Raw genomic sequence first — 14,343 nt, 5'->3', positions numbered from 1 at the left:
ATATTCCAGAAGAAAATGACTACTTAATAGTAGAAACAGATGCTTCAGACATAACCTGGTCAGGATGTCTAAAAGCTAAGAAAGCTATAAAAAGTTGGAAACAAGAAAAAGAATCACTAGATTCTAAATATTCCCCAAAGGAATTACTTTGCAGGTATATTTCAGGGATTTTTACTCCAACAGAGCAGAGATATACTACTCATGAAAAGGAAACTCTAGCAGCAATTAAATCTCTTAAAAAATAAAAAATTGATTTATTACCCAAAGAATTTACATTAAGGACAGATTCAAGTTACCTAACAGGTTTTATTCGATACAATTTAAAAGTTGATTATAATCATGGGCGACTGGTAAGATGGCAATTATTTTTGTTACAATATCCAATAAAAATTGAATATATTAAGGGTAACAAAAATGTTATTGCAGATACATTAACAAGAGAATGGAGTTCGTCTACAACGCATTAAATCAAGAAATTCAAAAATATCAGCAAGAACTCGAAGAATGCAAACATTGTCAGCAAATAAGGACACAGATCCAATCCCTCGAGAAGGCCATTGAAGCAATGAAATCAGCACAACAAGCAAAACCATCAGAGTTCAGCCAGCTAAGCATGGTGGACAAACCAGGTGAAGGAAAAATTTCCGAAAATAAAACAATTGCTGAAATTATTAAAAAGTCCACACAAGACAAAAAATATTATGTAATTTATAATGGCCCCATGAAAGGAGTATATGATGCCTGGGAAAAAGTAGCACCATTCACACATCAATCAAAGATAGTTCACAAAGGAGGATTTTTAACACTAGAAGAGGCAAAGGAATCCTTCAAGGAATATGAAACTCTTTATCCAGAGCAAACCCTAAAAAGAGCAGATAAATCTCCAATTCAAGCCCAGAGAACAGGAATAATGAGAAACATTCCTACAAGGGCTGAAATCAAGGAAAAGAAAAGGGTATGTAGATCAAATCTCAGAGAAACCCTTAATATAGTCCTGAATTGGACTGAAGAAAAAAGGGCAAGTTTGGGATACTATCCTATTGCCAAAGAACAGTTAACAAAGCTGGTTATTTTTCCAGAGGCTTCCCCATCTGACACTTATCAGTTTTTCCAGTATGGATTAATGATACAATTTTAATTTTTAATGATCTGAAAATTATTAGTGAGTTTCCTGTGATGCAGTAAAAAGATTTAAAAATATGATTGACAATGTAAATCCAAGGGATATATCCCTAAAATTTACAAATAGTCAACCTATTTTTAATGAAGAAGAAGAATGCTTAGTTCCAGCACACCAAGGAATATTCATGTCCGTCTTCCCAGAAAACTTTCAACCAATTGATCAAGTTCAAGATTTAACAATCTATAGTCATGAAGGAAGACTAGCCAGCACATTAGCAAGGGTCTTTGAAAGAACTCAAAAGATAACAAGGGAATCTCACACAAGAATTAATTATAAAAGCAGAAATACCCTGCTTGTGTCCAGTAAAAGAAATGAAATTGAAGAAAGAGAGATGAGACTCTTGGTAGAATTTGAATCTGCATTCTACAATCTATCCGGACTCTTAGAAAAGCTCCCTGAATGGATAAAAAGGAATCTCTGCTATTTGATAAAAGATAGAGAAGACCACAAGTGTCAGCTGTGTATCTCAAAAATATCTGAAGAAAGCAATAATGAAATGGGATCCACCCACATGATAAAAGAAGAAGACAGCGCATCCACCCACATGATAAAAGAAGAGGACAGCGCATCTGAAGTATCCTTCAACATTATTGCATAATGACGTAAGCGCTTAGGTCATAGAGCACCAACAATGTAGCTGGTGCAAGATAATAAACAATGACGTACGCAATGACGTCATAAGAAGGGTAAGGATGGGAATTGTCCATCCGACCCAACCATTATAAATAGATTGCTTAGGCAATTGTAAGGAATCATCAGAAAACAGAAAGCAGAAGGCTAAGAGTACTCATATGCTAGGAGAGCAAGGAGGAAGCTGCCGAGGCGATTATGTAGTCTGACAAAAGAATTCCCTTAGGAAAAAATAGTTTTAAACTCCCCTCTGGAGTTAATATCTATAATCTCTCCTCTGGAGATAAAAACATCTTATGTAAAATATACTAAATAAAGGAAGTTTTTCTCCAGAAAGGTACGCCTTTATCCTAATCTCTTAGTTATGAATTATTTAGAATGCTTAGAATTAACGGAAGAATCTGATTATTATAGATTATCTGCCTTATTAGATAATAAAAAATAGGTTGTTCTAAAAACAGAATTAAATCTCAAATCAAATAAAAATTTTAATAAACAAAATCTTTTAAAAGAAGTTTTTAATAGAAAAAATATAATATACTATAGAAAAATTCAACTTGAAGCCCCTATAAAGATAAAATCCGCCAATGGAGAACTTGAAATAGCTTTGATAAATGATGAAGAATTGGGTAAATAGATTGAGAAAATTAAGGATCAACAAAAAAGATCTAAAATTGGATGGATTCATATTAGTACTATACAAGTCTTAATCAAATCTACATATATGAAAGGAATTAATTCACCAATAAGCTTAGCAATCTGTGACAAAAGAATTACTGATGACCCAATAGATCAAATAATTGGAATTGTTCATGAAAACTTGGCAAACGTAAATGTTAAATTCAATGCCCATCTTGGATACGCTATACCTTTATCAACTGAAAATCTTGGAAGATCTATAAGTTTGGCTTATAAATTTCACAGAAAGAATCTAATGGAACAAGATGATGAACCATTTTCAATTACATATGCAATAAATTATGCTTTAACAAATAGCCATCATAGTATAATATTTAAAAACAGAGAAAGAATTTATGTTGATGAATTATTTCAGAAAATTATAAAAACAGAAATACCAAAATATAAAGCTATTGAAAACCCAGTTCTATTATTAAAAGAACCATCAGGAAAATCGAATTTTCAAATAAGAGAATCTAAAATTAATAGCCCTTTAAGTTTATCTAAGTTAAAAATTAAAGAAGAAAATTCTGAAATAAAAGAACTAACAAAAAAGGTCGAAAAATTAAATGAAACCCTAAACACTAAATTATGACAATAAATAAAGAAGAAATATATGTAACTTATCAAGACAAGAAACAAGAGCTCTTTGAAAGAGAAAATCGTTTGAATTATTTACAGTTTTCTGAAATAAATCAAAGAGCAATTGAAGCCCTAAAAATAATTTATGACAAGTCGAAAAGAGAAGTTGAAGAACTAGAAAAATTAATAGAATCTCTAGAAAATAGTGATGAATCGATGATAGAGTTTGCAGAAATTTTAAAATAAATAATGAAGCATAAAAAGATTGAAAAATCAGAAAATAAAATAAAAAGAAAAAGGACGAGAAAATTAAAAAGTAAAATAAAGAAGTATAAAAGGGAATTAAATAATCTTCAGATTGAAATTGATGATCTTATAATAAAAAGGATAGAAATAAGAATAAATATAAATAAGTTGGAATTAAACTTAAAAAATTTATAAATGCCCGGAAAACCATATTATGACTTAAAAAAATTAAAGCTGTTGAAAGAAAAAATGGAGAATGAAATTGAAAAATTAAACAGATACTTAGAAACAAGAGAAAGTGTAGAAATAAAAGAAGTTATTGAGGATTTGAGAAATTATATTAAAGAAAAAGACAAACAGATAAAAGATTTTATATACAATAATCCATGCAAAAAAGAATATTATAAACTAAAACAAGATTGAAAAGTTATAAATTAAAATATACATCAAGGACTAGTAATAAATATAAGAAAAATGGTAGAAATGGTCAATACTTTAGATTATGAATTTGCAAATTATTACCAATTGAATTATAAACTTATTCAAAGTAAAATATGAAGAGTTAATAGAAATTTCGAAAAAATCGACGTTAAAAAATTGAGAGTTAATAGAAATTTCGAAAAAGTCGACGTTAAATAATTGGTATCAGAGCCAAGTTAACGATTAAGGGTAACACTTTCTCTTTAAGCAACACTTTTAGTGATACGCTTTTAAATCAATAACAACCACAAAATGAAAACGTCTTTACGAAAAGATGAAAATGGCATCTTTACTGTAGCATTCCTTATGGTTTTATATAAAAAAATAGAGAATTTTTCGAAATAAAGAAAGATAAGATTTTCTTAAAAAAAAATAAAATAAGATAAGATTAATATTAAGAGAGAGAGAGTCGATTATTGGGTAGAGAGTTTCGGGAGAGATTTTACTTTTGTAGGTGTGGGCATGGAAAAGAAAGTAGGAAACCATGTGAGCACCTTGGTGTATATATGGACTTTTTCAAATTTTTCCTGATAGCACACCGGATTCGGAATTTAAAACTATTCAAGATAAGATCAAAAACGTGTTCGTATTTTAATAATTAAATTATATTTGTATGAATTCATGGTGTGGTTTTTCTGGTACAAGTAGTCAAAAATTGAATAGAAGCTAAAAGTTGTAAGTTCTTTGTACTTATGAGTAGTTACATGGCTTACAATAGTAGACTACATTTTTGGGTATTATCTGTTCAACTTTTTGTTTATAGTAATGAATATAGTCAAAGGAATTATATTTATATTATTAATTAATTAATTAATTATATTCATAAGATGGAAGCAATAAATGGTTATAGTGAAGAATTTTAGGTTAGGCGCGTTATTAGACTATAGTAATCTAATTAGTATAAAAATACGAAAATATGTTTTGTTACAATTTTTTTTTTCTTTTATGAAAAAAATTAATCAGTATTCAATATTGGGGCCTAAATTCATTATTTCTTCTCCTTTGCTTTTCTTCCAAAGTATTATTTAAGTATTAATAATAACCCCACCTTACTGGAATTAAAATTAATCGCTTTTCAAAGTTTATAAGATAAGATTTTTTCTTTCAAAGTTTATAAGATATTTTTTTTTTGTGACATAAGATAAGATATTTTGATTAGACTTATTGTTTCAAACTTTCAATCAATGACAGTAATCAATGTCGAATGTCATGCCGAGATGCCTACCACTATGAACGGGAAAAAATTAAAAGACGAAAAAGGCATATATATCATTAAAAAGAAAATCCTCCATCATAATTAATGTCAGAAATTATTTTATATATAGAAAAATAATAGTATTTTTTTTCAAATATTAGTGTTTGGAATATTTTTTAGAGTTGTGGAGCTCTTAGAAACGCTGGCCAACACATAAGTTTGGTGTTGCTCAACACACAGCTTCCGTGTTGACGTATCGATCATACAAGAGGCAAGAGACAAGAAGCAACCATACATACTCAGCTCAACCTTGCTTCATACAAGAGACAACTATACATACTCAGCTCATCAAGTGAAAGTACCTTCATCCAAACGGCAAGTAGACCACGTGTCTCCATCCAAGCAGCACGTAGGCTGCAAGTTAACCACGCTACGCCATGTGTCGGCCATCCAGGCAACACGCAGGCTGCATGTTAATGCGCTCCACCATGTGTCCATCTATGCACACGAGTTGTGTGTTGGTCTTGCTTCGCCATTTGTCAAGCATGCAGCAGCACGCAGGCTGCATGTTACAGACACGCAGGCCTCTTCCGAAAATAAGCGTCATTAATGATTAGAGGTTGGGGTTTGACAATGCTCGTATATAATGAAGGTGGTGAGACTGGAGTTGATTGCTCATTGTATTGTTGAGAGGTAGTGGAATTGGAGGTTCGTTGTCTTCCATTGTTGAGGGTGATGATTAGACTGGGGTTTTCACTCATTGAGGGTTAGGATTTTGAATTAGTTTTAAAGTTGAAAATGAGACTAGAATATTAAATATGATATGTAATAATACGTCTCTTAAAGATCATGTGATCAATTATTTGGGACATCTTAATTATGTAAGTTTATTATTTTTATTTAATTTATTAGCATTTACTTTATTAACATTAATTTAGTAGTTTGTTATTATTTATTTGGATATTATTATTCTAGGTGTAATATTAAATATTAATATAAATTATAATTAATTTTATTTTTTAAATTAATATATATATTTTTTATTATTTATTAGAATATAGTATTTTATATTTTTAATAATTATTGAAATTAATGAATATTATTCTTTTTACTCTTTATTAGAATATGATACTTTTGTTAATTTTTAAATTAATTAATAGGACATATTTTTTTAAAAGTTTCTGGTATAATATTGTAGTTATTGTTATGCTATGTAAATTTTGATGATTAAATTAAAAAATAATAAAAATATTTATACATAAAAATTCAAATTTAATGTGATTTTTTAAAAGAAATTCGAATTTCTTCTTATGAGTAATAAAAAATTCGAAATCAAATTTTTGAAATTATTATTTATTTTATTTTCTGTTAAAAGAAGTTATCAATTTATTTATATTGCTATTTATTAAATTAATTTCTTTTGTGGTTGAACTTTACCAGGCTAATAGGAACCTTTTGCCTCGTAAGCTTGACCAACCAAATACGTGGCATTTGTATTCTGGAGGTTGAGCAAGCCTTACGAACCATCGGATTCTACTGCGATTATGACCCTGATTTTCACAAAGACGACATACCTGGAGACCACGTATTTTCTGTGAATCCATTTCATTTAGATAGCGAGTCGATTTCGGACGACTTTTTGACTTTTGTTGCAAGGCCAGATTCGCGACCATCGTCGCTCCCGTGTAATCAGGCCATGTTTCTGTGTCGCCCAACGGGACAAACTCCACTCGACCTTTCGAATCTCTGACATCTTGTATACATCGCTGACATATACCTGCCAATCCAGTCATTGGTTAGCACAGCACACAATAACATGGCGACATGGAAGTCGCTCCACCTGAAAATGCCCACAGTCACACCTCCGTCGCGCAAGATCAACAACTAATAACACTTTTTCACTATGCATTTTGCGCACCTCAAACACCTCATTTCTTCTATCAAACCGGTTCACAACAATGTTACCTGCGCGCTGCATGTTTGCCTCTATTCGTTGAGTGGCAAACTGAAAGAAAGTAAATCCAACACGCTTGCGCTGATAGGCCTCAGTACTCTTCCGCATAAACAACTCGTTCAACCGATAATATGTTGCTCGGACTTGCGCTAATATAGGAAGATTTCAAGCACCCTTCAACACCGTCATGTGACCCCATCGATGTCCCTCGTCAAATGTCGACACCCCCTGAGGATGATCGATGTTGTCGCACCAACGAACATATGCCTCGCCTCGTTCTTGCAACCTCCTGTAGTTGGTGTCGTAGTCCTCCACTGTCCTTGAATATCCAATGTTGTCCACAAGCTTTTGCAAGTACGGAACCTTGAATTCCCTCAATAAGTTGCTGCCAATGTGTCAAATACAAAACATCCATCATGCTCTCAGAGGTTTCCAATCACCTATGCTACGATTTATTGCGGCCTGAATTGACTCATAACAATCGGAGATTATCCCCACGCCGTCTTTTTTTACAACATGTATTCTTAAATTACTGAGAAAAAGTTTCACGCATCAGCAGTCTCACCCTCTACAATGGTAAAAGCAATCGGTATAATGTTTTGATTCCCATCTTACGCAACCGCAACCAAAAGGCAACCTTAGCTTTATATTTTTCGTATAGATGGGTCCCGTCAACCTGAACCAGCGGCTTGCAATATTTGAAATCTCTTAGACATGGATTGAAACTCCAGAATACCTAGTAAAGTATTCTAACACTGTCCACCTATTGACTCCTGTTATACAGGAGTCATATTTCTATTTGGACTTGTGAACCAGGAATCTTCTGAACCATCGCTAAGAACCACAACGACAAAGCCTGGTAAGATTCTTCCCATCCACCGAAAACCTTGGCTATCGACTTCTACTTTGCCAGCTAAGCTTTCCGATAACTAATAGTGTAGTAGAATCTTGCCTAGACCTCCGCAATTATAGATTTGACCTTTATGGATGGGTCGGATTCAACCAATGGCTTCATAGCCTCAGCAATCATGTCCGAGTCTAACTTGGAGTGATTCTGTGAGATCGTTCCCATGGAACACGTGTGCCTTCCATTGTATTTTCGAATCTCCCAACAAGCTTTCTTCTGTATCAAGCTGGCTTGGATAAGACAATCGCACCCACGTCCGTAAGTCTTGCACTTTGCATCGAACGTCTGTGGCTCGGATTCATAAACAATGTAATCGACTCCTGTGGAGATAGTGAAACTCTGAATTGCCGCAATGACTGATTTTTTTAACCATATTCCTTTCCGATCCTAAATTCTCCAGCCTCAGGATCAGCAACACCTATATGAAAACAAATTTGTCATTCATTGATTCGCTAAAACAAAATCAAGTAAACATACTACCCACTGCTCACGTACCTATATTTGCATATTCGGAAAACTCCGGTACATGCATGGCGTCAAAATCCAAGCTACACATAAAGGGTGGAACGTCCATTGATTGACTAACTGCGGCTGGAACCACTAAAGTTTTCGCCACTGCCTCACCTCCCCCATCGCCGTCCTCGTCCTCATCACTAGCTTCGTACGTAGCTTTGAACTCCTCATCGCTATCATCGTTCATTCCGAAGTACACCTCAACTCTATCATCTTACACATCTGGGTCATGTTGAACCTCATCTACAACAGTATGCTCAAACTCAATGTACAACTCAATCCTCGGGTGTTGCACCTGAGTTTACTGGTGAATACGAAATATCTGTTGAATACTTGTTTCGTCGACTATTGGCATAACCTCAAACTGTATCAGGCAGCCAAAAACGACAGCCGGACTTCTGTAGAGAATGTTTGTCACCCTCTTTACAATATCGCCTCCATGCTTTGACACAACCCGTACTGTAGTTCCACGAACGTTATAGTGTACGGAACGACAAACAAAAACATATTCTCACACCCAAAACTCACACCCTCATACGTATTTCGTACGACTTCACCGTTGTGGTAAACCACTATATTTGCAGTACCTTCTATCGTATCGACCCTAGAGAAAAACACTTCTCTCATAATGAAGTAAAATGGTTACGAGCTTTGCTTTTTATAGGCAGAAAACTCACTTTGCAAACTACATGTTGCTAAACCATCCAACCAACGTCCACCACGTAGGAATTACACGTCATGCGTGTTGATGGATGAGCACTACGTGTCAACACATAACCTACATGTTGCTTTAAATTTGGACACGTGTCCTACATGTGGGCTGCATGCTGAGTCAACACGTTATTTACGTGTTGTACCTACACTTCTGCAACGTTCACCTGTCTATATATATACACCAAAAATATTTATTTCCAAAAAAAAGCACATATCTTTACACCATATTTAAATTCTTTGACTAGTTAATGTTAGGGAGAAAAACAGAAGTTAAAGTACAAACAGACGATAGGCTTAGCTTAGAAATTTTAATATTGGTTTTCTTATATCATTATGTTTTTTGTAGAATGAAAATTAAGAGAATAAATTGATAAAGTTTGTATATGGAATTGAAAAGAAATCATTTTTGCAAACATTTGGAACGCGTGCATTTTAAAATTCTATTACAAATAGTATATTTAAAATTTTGGAGTGCAATTTTTTTGTAATAAAAAATAAATAAAATTAGCTAAAAGTTAATTACTTCCCTTTTCTAAGAAAAATTTTGAGGTATGGATGTAAGACCTTAAAAAATCAAAATCCAAGACATATTATTTTGAGATATATTACTAATATTGATAAGATAAACAAAAATCTAAAGTATTTAATGGGAAATCCATTAAGTTGCTTTACGAATTTCGTAACCATATCACCCAAGACTCATACATAATTTTTTCACACTGTTTCATCTCATTCAGGTTCACAATCTCATAAGAAAAAAGGAAAAAAAAAAACATTAGCAATTCTTTTTCTGGAGATATCCCAATATTATCGAATTAATTAATATTTCTAATTCTAAGAGGATCTCGTGTGATCATTACTTTATTTCTTCGCATCCAACACTGGTCCTATACCATAAATACTTATTTTTTTAATCAGTTAGTTTCCCCATCTATTTTTATTTTTTACTATTTGACTAGAAAATTATGGATCTTAGTCCTTTTTAATAGAAATGATTATATTTTGGAAAAATAAATTTTATCTATATACATTTTTTAATGATATAAAAAAACTGTGTATTACTTTTTTATTAATTATTTTTAATGTAAAAATAAAAATATAAAAGATATGCATATAACTTTTTTTATTTATTGCTTTTGTAGTTAAAGGTACTTTTCTCGTAATAAATATTATTCTATGGTGACCTGTGATTTGCAAATTATGAAGTGTGAACCATCAATGATCAATCTGGAGGCGCCACTTGTATGCTGTGTCCGTAATCAGAACTCATAAGAAATTATCGGAAATTACACTTTTAATGATATAATATTAATTTGTTCTATTAATTATTTTAAAATAATTATTTTAGTATTTGAACTTTTAATCATAAATTAAGTTAATCTTTTCATATAACAAGGGAACTACTAATCTACTATTGTAAACGGTTATATCTGTCACGTTTCTTTTTAATATGTCCTGTAACATTGAATTTTTCACTATATAAATTATAAACTATGTATAGTAAATTAATTTGCATAAACTATTAAAAAGGAAATCGATACTTCATTGCCTCATTTTATTTTAATGTATAATTTTTTTTCATAGAACAAATAAGTATTAATTATTAGAACACCCAATTGTTAATATTTAATTTGTCTATAATTTGATATACATAAAAATAAGACAATATTACATTTTTAATTCTATTAAATTAATGAAATTCAATGCTTATTTCTTGTTTTTGAAAAATAAAATCCTTTATAAAAAATAATTATGGTACGTGTAACAAAAAAAAACAAACGCTAATAATTCGTCATCGCGTATAAAAATACTCAATGCAATTATGTATCTTTCAAAAATTATCCATCATTCAGTCTTTAGAAAAAAAAAACTAAAAAACAAGTAACTTTTTATAAAAAAACAAATAATTTCAAAAAAATAAGTATTTAAATTAATTAAATAATATTATTTAAATTGAAAGACGAACTGAAGACTAAAAATTTAAAAGACGAGTAGCATTTTTCAAAAACATTCCGTTAACATCTTATAAAAAAATCATTATAATCATATAGACAAATTTGATTATTTATTTATTATATATTGATTATTCTATTATAATAAATGTAATTATTTTAATAATTAATTATTCAATTAAAAATTATATAAATTAGTATCTATAAATATACATAAATATACAATAATTAATTTAATAATTTATTTTTAATATATAAATAGTGTTTTTACTAACAAAACCTGCCCAAACCCAATCCCCTTACGATAGAACCATTAGGAGGAAGAGTCCCAATAAACCCTCGGAGAAACAAATAAGTCTTCACTCTTTAGTTATTTATGTTATTTTATTAATGAAAATATTTTATTAAACTATTATTGAAAAATCTTATAAATATAAATATTTAATTAAATAATGATATAATAGTTGTTAATACTATAAATACATAATACATAAACCCTGAATTTCAATTATTGGTAACATTTTGCAATGTTCTAGTTATTTAACAAATAAACAACATCACGGCTCTGAGTGAAGAAAGTTAAACGAAGGTCTTCTTAACTTTCTAGAAGAAATCAAAGCATTAATTTCCCATGGTGGCAACTCATGATAGTAACATTTTGTTTTGTTATTAATATTAAAATTCTATTAGTTTGAATTGTTATTGACCTATTTTGTCATCACGTTTCAACCAACAACTAAAGTCACCTACTGAAAATCCTGATTATTATATACTCATCAATCTAGAACAATTCAGCTGAATTTGTTATACTGTCATATTCCATAATAAAATTCATGTCATAATTATTTGCATATATATGCACCCCCTTAAAACACTTATTGAGGGTTAAATTAACAGCATACTAGATTCTGAATGAATATAGGTGTTAGAGTGGGCTTTTTTACTTAAATGCGCATGTAAAATACATTAATTTTCAAAATGTGTATGGTTTGAAATTTTTCTGAAAATACGCATGCATGGCCAACTCACAAGGATCACACACGAAATAGAAATAGAAAGCATATCATGGAAAGTGTCCACGAAATTCATGCGACATGACACAAGCCATTTCAATTGTATCATCCACGAAATAAGTCACCTCAGCCATGACATACACGAGATGCACCATTTCACTCATGGCACTCACGAATTGCATCACTTCACATATGATACACACGAAATGGAAATGGGGCAGTTCTTTCTTTGATAATAAATCGTTTTAAATTAAATTAATTTACTCTTACTATATAAATCGTTTTATCTTAAATTGGTTTAATAGAAAAACGACATTTCATTATAAATCAATTTATACAAAATCGATTTATTAAAAGTTTCTACTTCTATAAGCACTTTTATAAAATTTAAAATTTTTATTATACAAATAAAATTACGTAATTTTTAAAATTACGTGATTTTTACATATGTTCTTAATGCCTCTTATCATAGTAAAAAATATAAACTTATACAAATTTAACAATATTTTTATTTACAAATTTCAACATATATTATAATTATGCATGAACTAGTTTAAGATGACCGTAAAAAAATGGGAGAAAGAGAGCAAGATTGATTTAGATAATACAACAAAAAAAGAGAGAATTTTATAATCAAAATTATTCTTATCTAGATCACTTCTTAATATTATTAATATGAAAATTTATTTTTAAAAACTAACCTATTTAAGTTAATTATTCTTAACCTTAAGCCAAGATTAAACCACCAAAAATAATTTAGTGGTGAGAAATTTAGGTAATATATACGAGTTCTTAGATAATATTGTTCTAAGTAGGAAATATTATTTCCCTCAAATTAAAATATATATGAGGTCTTAAATTTTAAATTAAATTATTATTATAAGCAATAAATATTATTTCCCTAGTCTTGAATATAATTAATAAGAATAACTTTGTACATTTGACCACTTAAAAATGTTTTCTAGAAAATATGTGTTCTTAATTAAATTATACAATTAGTCTTTTCTCTATTTTTATTTTTCTTAATTTTATGATTTTCTAATAAAACTTCAAAATTTTATAATTTTTATATAAACTTTTATTTAAAAAATGATTTTATATCATTCTTAAAATTTCTAATATCATTTCATCTTTTATAATTTTTCAAATTATTTTTCATTTCAATTATTTTATTTTTTAAAAATTTTTTTATTAAAATTAATTTAAAATAATATACAGTAAATAGTTAAATAACATTACCCATTATACAAATTTACTTTCCTTACTTTTTATATATTAAAAAATGGAACTTATTATAATAACTTGATAGTAATCCCGTAAATTTAAAAATAAAAAATAAAAAATTGTTTTAAATTAAATTAAAAAATCTCTTAGTTCTTTCTTTCATTTCGCTGCTGACATCATGGAAATGGGATAGCCATTTGGTGGGAGGTCTACCTGATATGATTGGCTTATTTTGTGGGCACCTTCATTGAGATCATATAGAAATTTATTTCTCATGGGGTAGCCATTTCGTAGGAGGTCCACCTGATATGGTTGGCCCATTTCATGGGCACCTTCATTGAGATGATATAGAAATTCATTTCGCGGAGACCGGCCAAGAATTGGAGGTGCGCATTTTCAAAAAGATTTTAAACCGTGCGCATTTAGGGAATTAAAGTGTCTCTCGTGCGCATTTTGGTAAAAAAGCCGTTAGGAGTGTATATGGGTCGGGTCATACTGGATTTGGCTTAATTTAAATTTGATCTGAAATATAAATCGAGTTTAATTTTTAGACTTTAACTCAATCTTAGATCCGATGAAACTTACGCACCTTCAGATCGGGTAAAAATCGGATAAAAACTGGATGAAAATCGAATTTTTAGCATGTAAAAATCACCTAATTTCCAACCATTATTTCACAATTTACATAGTAAAATTCACTTAAAAAAATATAACAAGAACCAACCATTCTCTAAAATTAAAGCATAACCATAATCAATACTAATATTGTCTAATAACACCAAATATTTAAATTAATACAAATAACACAATATTATGCATTAGTCTAAAGTCTTATACATTTTAAACATAAAACATTAACTTATAATCTTATAATGAATAATAACATAAAATATTAAGGTTTACAATATTTAAATTTCACATAAGAATAGCCATCATCCATCACTAATAACACAAAATATTAATTGTGTATGATGATCGGACTATCAGATCGAGTTCGGGTGACTCGAGTTATGATCTGGACCTGATCTCAAAATAATGATCGGCTCTATTTTTAAAACCCTTATCCGACTCT

The sequence above is a fragment of the Arachis hypogaea genome, chromosome 2 (assembly GCF_003086295.3).
Source record: "Arachis hypogaea cultivar Tifrunner chromosome 2, arahy.Tifrunner.gnm2.J5K5, whole genome shotgun sequence".
Classification (NCBI taxonomy): domain Eukaryota; kingdom Viridiplantae; phylum Streptophyta; class Magnoliopsida; order Fabales; family Fabaceae; genus Arachis; species Arachis hypogaea.
This window is presented reverse-complemented; position numbering follows the sequence as displayed.